We start from the raw sequence: 7209 nt of genomic DNA, 5'->3' as shown, positions 1-7209 counted from the left end.
TTTTTCATTTATTTATATTAGTTGGAGGCTAATTACTTTACAATATTGTAGTGGTTTTTGCCATACATTGATATGAATCAGCCATGGATTTACATGTATTTTTGAAATACTTTGCAATTAATTTTTTAAAAAAGAAGCTTCTTTTTTATGTGCTCTTTCTTGAACACATATCAAGCCACATTCACTGAACCTTCACTAAATGAAGAAGCTGAACCAGCAAAGCTCATACTTGTCTAGGTAAGACCTCACCCCCTGCAGAAGCAGAAGTAGACAGAATGTTCCTTTCTGTTTCTATAAGTAATGTCCCTATAAGGCATCTGAACTTTGAGCACATGAGTCAGTCTCATAACTACAGTCATAGCCTGTCTCACCAGGTCACAGTGAGCTTCGTGTCCTGCTTTGTGATGATCACTGAGATGCTTCTGGAGGAGTAATCTTAGTAGTCGTTCAAAGTCCTTTCCAAGTCTCTGTCAGTCCATGTTTATCATTTTCAGTCTTCATAAACTGACACAGAGTGTGGTCTGCATGATCACAGTCAAGTTTTACAGCTACAGTAAAGAGATTATCTGGACTTCCCTGGTGGCTCAGTTGATAAAGAATCCACCTACCAATGCAGGTGACTCAGGTCAATCCCTGGGTCAGGAAGGTCCCCTGGAGAAGGGAATGGCAACCCACTCCAGTATTCTTGCCTGGAGAATTCCATGGAGAGAGGAGCCTGGTGGGCTACAGTCCATGGGGTCACAAACAGTCGAACACAACTGAGTGACTAACACTTTCACTTTCACTAGCAGTCTAATCCCTTCCATTTACAAAAATGTGAGGTCTAGAGAAACCAGTTTTCTTGCCCTGTAAATTAGAAAACTGAAAGTCAGATTTCAGACCTGTCACTATCATCTTTCCATAAGATAACGCCTACGTCCCTAAGCTATTACAGAATGAAGTATATTATCTGTGAAGATCCTGAAAGTATCATATGTAGCCACCTGATAACCCCAGTGGAACAGCATAAGTACAGTGCTTCTGACATTCAAGGCCACACCCCTTGGATATTCGTGTCTAGCTTGTGCTTATCCAATGCGGCGGTGCAGCTGGGATCTTCAGAGCTAAACTTCCCTGTGTGACTCCAAGTTGTGAAAAGTCTGAAGAAGACATGTTTGTTGACAATACAACCTTAACAAGGGTCACAACATCGATAAGACGGCTAGACACACCTCACTGGAATGATCAAAACTGCCCAGGTCATCTGCTGTTGAGTTAAAGAATCACTACCCTAGAGAGGACTCTGAGAAGTCACAGAAGGACACCTAGACCTAAATATGGCACTTCTCAAACTTTAATGTGCACATGAAGCATTTTGTTGTTGTTTAGTCGCTAGTCATATCCAACTCTCTGCAACCCTGTGGACTGTAGCCCACCAGGCTCCTCTGTCCACGGGATTCTCCAGACAAGAATACTGGAGTGGATTGCCATTTCCTTCTCCACACATGGAGCATGCAGGGGTCTTATTAAACTACAGATTCTGATTGAGTAGGTTGGGGAGGGGGAGGCCTGAAATTCTGTATTTCTAACAAACTTCCAGGTGGTATCCATACTGCTGGTCTCGTGAGTACCCTTCAAGCAGTAAGGCTTCTCTCTGTGCCCAAAACTGTCCCAGGGTCTGTGATGAGGAGACTGTGCTTCTCTAAGGCAGGACTTTGGTGGCTGGGGAGGGTATAAGGCAGGTGAATTGTTTGAGCAGAACCACAGAGCTAGTCATGTGCTGCAAGAATTATGGCTTTGCAGTCAACACATGACCATTAATGATTAGTGAACCTGAAAGAGACATTTCCTGAAGGCTTCTGGGAGAGAGATGGTTCCTATTTTTTGAGAGAGGAGTTTTGAAAGTTACTCTTGATGGTTTCATTCACCTTTCATTCACCTTGGAATAGCCAAGACCTGTACCTTCCTGTTGGAATTACTGAAAAAAAAAAAAGAAAGAAACAGGGTGAAAACATATAAAACAATGATTTTCAGACACTGGGCATCAGGTTGTACAGGATAGTAGTCCCTGGGAAATGGGAAAAACTGAAAAAATAAAACAGAGTATCAGTGAGCTATGGAACAACTTCAAACAACTTAATTGTATGTTATTGGATTAACTGGGGTGAATGTGGTGATAAAAGAAAAGATTGGAAGAGATAATGGTTGAAATCCTCCAAATCTGATTTTAAAAAATCAGAAACTCAAGATTTAAGAATCTCCATGGAGACCCAGGTTCAATCCCTGGGTCAGGAAGATCCCCTGGAGAAGGAAATGGCAAGCCACTCCAGTATTCTTGCCTGGAGAATCTCATGGACAGAGGAGATTGGCGGACTATAGTAGTCCATGGGGTCACAAGAGTTGGACACGACCTAGCGAATAAAACACCACCACGAGTCCCCAAGCACAAGAAAAAAGGAGAAAAGAAAGGAAAGAAAGACAATATCATTATCGTAGAGACAATTTCAGTCAGTAGTGGAAATCTGTAAAATATTTTCCCTTAAAAGAAGTCTGTATGTTAACTAGTTTCAAAGAACCTGTTTTAAATGAATTGTTCTCCTTTAAGTCAGTACTGCAACAATGATAATTTGGTTTCTGTTTCTCACAACTAGCTTGGATAAATGAATAGATCTCATTGTTCTTATGTATTATTCATCTTGTTCACATGTTCAGGCCAGACCAAGCTCAAAGGGCAGCTACAGATTCTGTGCCCCAATATCTGTTTCACCATAGCTACACACCCTATATTCCTTTAATGCATGTATTTAGGGGCTAGATGTCAATCCCATTCTTCATTTAGATATACTGAAGGCTGGCATGGTCTACATGACCCCTGAAAACTATTGTGAGTGAAAATATGATGACGATTTTTTTTTTACTTAATTGTTCCAAGTTTTGTATACCCTTTCTGTCCTCTCAAGCACTGCCTCCTCCCCTCTCACAGTTTCACAACACACACCCCTTATTGTCCAAGAGCACAAAGAGCTTCCAGAAATCAAACGATGAAAGAGGGAGAGAAAGAACTAGATGCTGTCATCAGCCCACTGGTACCAGTCATTCCTGGCCCTGCTCCAGCTAATGATTGCTCGTCCCTGCTCTGGGTTATAGTTCCAAGGTTTCATCTCTTCCATTTGGCAGGCACAAGTCCACCCTCTGATGCTCAGCCTTTTTTTTTCTGCAAAGGCTTAAAATCATGCCAGGGTGAACATGTCATCTAGGAAGTGTTCCTACCTTCAACTGCCTTCCAGTTCAGCCTAACGGGAGTCTGCCTTCAGCAGATCTAGAATATTCCCATTTCTTTCTCATAGGAAGGCCTGATCTCTTTATGCAATTGGTCTCTGCTTCTCCGGAACTCCACATAGTAAGTGAAGGGCTCTCTTCATCAAATACAAAATGTTCTGTCCCCTTTCCCAGGTTATCAGCTTGTTCGAGTCTCATCCTTGACAATTAAGAGTACGCAGGGACTTCCCTGGTGGTCCAATGGTTAAGATTTTATCTTCCAATGCAAGGGGTGCAGGTTCAATCCCTGGCCGGGGAGCTAAGATCCCACTGTCAAAAAAACCAAAACATAAACAGGAACAATATTGTAACAAATTCAATAAAGACTTTAAAAATGGTCCACATCAAAAAACAAAAAAAATGAGTAGGTCATTCATCCTTCTCTTAAGGAAGACCTCATGCATAAAAGTGAAACAACTGTCAACGGTTAGGTAATTCTTTTATCTCTTTCTATACATATGGAATTTGCTCATATGATATTTTAAAATTCTGCTTCAGTCCCTCACCCCATTATTCAGAATGCCCATCACACTAAGAAGGCTAAAAGAATTTCAAAGGACATATAACTACAGGTGGGAAAAAACTGCACTGCTTCTTTTGCTTATTTTAATACCAACGATCATTTTTAGACATCAAGACCTTCTAACAGATTCTAATTCCAAGGAATCCCAAGCTCCCCAGAAGTCCTTCAGGCTCCAATCGTGACTGTCTTAACTAACATAAATGAGTAAACAGGCCTCTCCTACCCACCAAACTGGATACACAAGGATTTCTTCTCCTCCCCACTCTCAGCCCAGGGCCTCTCTGCCAAGGAGTTGTCTCCACTTGCACCACCAAGAGTGGGCCCAGATGCTCATAGTTTGGAACTCTTCCCTTGCCCTTGCTGGGTGTGACCGAGAAACAAAAACTAGGGAGCAAACACCCCAGCAAGCGGATGGTTCTCATTTAGACCTAAAAAAATCTCCATCCCAATGAACAAACCCTTCACAAACTCCCATCAGAAAAACTGTCAGTACTTCTAGCATCTAGCCATTGTCTAGCACACAGTAGGTGCCTGTTCAATACTGAATAAATGAATGAACGAATCCACACCTTTCTATGTGTCTCTGACTGCAGCAAATATCATGAACTTCAGTCCCTTAATATATTAATACTCCTATATTTTCACTTTAGCAGGAACATGCCAAAATCTTAAGGCAAAAGAAATTTATTACTGCTCTGAAACACCATGGTTACTCTAATAATAGAATTTCAATATTGCTTATTTTTGCTGTCTGAGGCAGTATTATCCAGGGTCGTTAACACTGGCTTCTACAACAAACAACCCTAAAATTTCATCAAGCCACAGGTGCTTTTATTTCTAGTCCCCTCACATTCTGATATTGACTGGGCAGGATCCAGTCTCCTTCCATCTGTGACTCTGCCTCCTGGAAAGGAAAAAGAAGAGGAGAAGATCTAGGAAACATAAATGGCTGTATCACTTCTACTAATATTCAACTGACCCAAACTAGCCTCACAGTTCCAACTAGATGCAAGAGCACTGGGAATGTAATTTGCTTGTTGGCCCAGGAACTGAGTGACATGCAACTTGGTGAATGCATTGCACTGTCTTTGCCATAGAGGCTAAAGGAGCATTTCATATTTCATGTTTCAGTGTGGGGCAGGGGGGAGTGCAACATTTTTAATATTAATACTGTAACCTTTACCCTATTTCTCCTATGCATTTCTCTTCAGTACAGATTTATCATGCAAACCCCCTCAATCAGTCACTTAGAATATAAATGTTTTCACTGTGTTCTGAAAAATTACAGTAAACACACTATACAAGTAGGGTTGTTCCACGTAAATAGTCTGGTTTCAAAGTCCATGGGTGTTGCTTATGAGATAAAATTGTCCAGAGATTCAGCAAATATTTGCTATTGATGGTGAAAATGACAGCAATGATTGCTTCTGCTTGATCTCTGACCTTAACCCTTTCCATCTCAAAACTCTCCCTACAAAGGCCTGCTGCTCTTCCCTGTTCCACTGAGTTTAGCTCCCAGTTCTACTGGGGAAATAAAGTCTTTTCTATAGCCTCAAGTGCTCAGTCACTCCATCGTGTCTGACTCTGCAGTCCCGTGGACTAGCCTGCCAGTCTCCTTGGTCCATGGAATTTCCCAGGCAAAAACACTGGAAAGGGTTGCCATTTCCTACACCAGGGGATTTTCCCCACCCAGGGATTGAACCCACATCTCCTGCATTGGCAAGCGGGCTCTTTACCACTAGTGTCACCTGGGAGGCCTCTATGGCCTCAGGTCAAGCCCAAATGAGTCTTCTCAAGTCTTGAGTTTTGGAGTTACTTCTAACCTATAGGTAGTCCCTCACTTTCTACTACTGTTCATTATACTTCTCTCTGCATCAATGTGGTTTCTTTCTTACATATCATCATCCTCTACAGATCTGTGGGCCTCCGCACTCCCTCTGTGTGGCCCAATCAACAGCGCACACTGGCCTTTTCGAGGGTGGCGGCAATCGTGGACAGAGCGCCATGAAGGCCTCAGGGACGCCTCGAGAGTATCAGGTGGTGGGGCGCTGCCTGCCGACCCCCAAATGCCGCATGCCACCCCTCTATCACATGAGAATTTTTGCCCCTAATCATGTTGTTGCCAAGTCCCGCTTCTGGTACTTTGTGTCTCAGTTGAAGATGAAGAAATCCTCAGGGGAAATCATCTACTGTGGACAGGTGTTGGAGAAATCTCCCCTGTGAGTGAAGAACTTCGGCATCTGGCTACACTATGACCCCCGCAGCGGCACCCACAACATGTGCCGGGAGTGCCGGGACCTGACCACCACCGGCGCCGTCACCCAGTGCTACTGAGACATGGGTGCCCGGCACCGAGCCCGGGCCCTCAGTCCAGATCATGAAGGTGGAGGAAATCGCAGCCAGCAAGTGCCCCGACCAGCGGTCAAGCCGTTCCACGACTCCACGACTCCAAGATCAAGTTCCCACTGCCCCACCAGGTCCTCCGTCGCCAGCACAAGCCACGCTTCACCACCAAGAGGCCCAACACCTTCTTCTAGGTGCAGGCCCTCTGTCCTTGGGTCTGCCCAAATAAAACTTAGTGGGAAAACTGGAAAAAAAAAAAAAAGTGAGGGCCCCTTATCACTGAATCCTCAATGCTTACTATGGTCTCTGGGTCAGCTGTTGTCACTGACCTTCTCACCAGCTTCCAGAAGTGAGGACTCTATGGACAAATTCTTCCTCTCCACTTTCCCAGTTAACCGCTTGTACCCAGGGCCCCCCTCAGCCTCAAGTCAGTGACCAAAGGGCCTTGGGGAAATCAGAAGAACTCAGAAGCAGGAAGAGGAGCCCTGATGTCTACCAGCATTTGCCAAGAAACTACTGTTTTCTCCATGGTTCTAAGAGCTTCTGACGGACTGTCTCCAGGAATTCTCAGAATGCCTAGACTATTATGATTTCCCTTTAACAGAAAGTTATGTAACCTGCCTGGCACACATGAGTAGTTGGTGGAAGGGCACCCAACCCAGGATCAAGGTGGGGGTGTGTGTGGAGAGAAACAGGGAAACGAGGAGGGGATTCCTTCTTTTGTATGAAGAAAACTGGGAGCAGGAAGATGCAAGTGCCCCGCTTCTCCCCCTCATCCTGCCCCCTACCCCGACCCCCTTCCCACCTGTCCTGCCCAGAGTCAGGGGCTCCCTGCCTCCCTCTCTGACAGGCCCAGCTGCAGTTTCCCTGGCTTATTTTTCAACACTCAGTAGCGAAATGGGTTAACTTGATTCAAAGGGGGAAAAGAGAAGGAAGCTGTGCTTTGGCACTTAACCCCTACAGCATTCTTCCAGCCGGTTTTCCATGAATAAAGTCTTAGACTCAGTCGTGTCTGACTCTTTGCGACCCCATGGACTGTAGCCTGC

At 44.4% G+C, this 7209-nt stretch overlaps 1 pseudogene across 1 annotated transcript; it reads left to right on the top strand.

Moving 5' to 3' along the window:
• Nucleotides 1–5803: 5803 nt before the first annotated feature.
• On the top strand, nucleotides 5804–6426 carry LOC122683535 (annotated as a pseudogene). The gene has a single exon (XR_006337770.1). The product of XR_006337770.1 is annotated as a 60S ribosomal protein L18a-like (transcript).
• Nucleotides 6427–7209: the final 783 nt, after the last annotated feature.

The sequence above is a fragment of the Cervus elaphus genome, chromosome 25, assembly GCF_910594005.1.
Source record: "Cervus elaphus chromosome 25, mCerEla1.1, whole genome shotgun sequence".
In the NCBI taxonomy this organism is placed as follows: domain Eukaryota; kingdom Metazoa; phylum Chordata; class Mammalia; order Artiodactyla; family Cervidae; genus Cervus; species Cervus elaphus.
The sequence above is the reverse complement of the archived record's forward strand: the minus strand, read 5'-3'. Positions and strand labels throughout refer to the sequence as shown.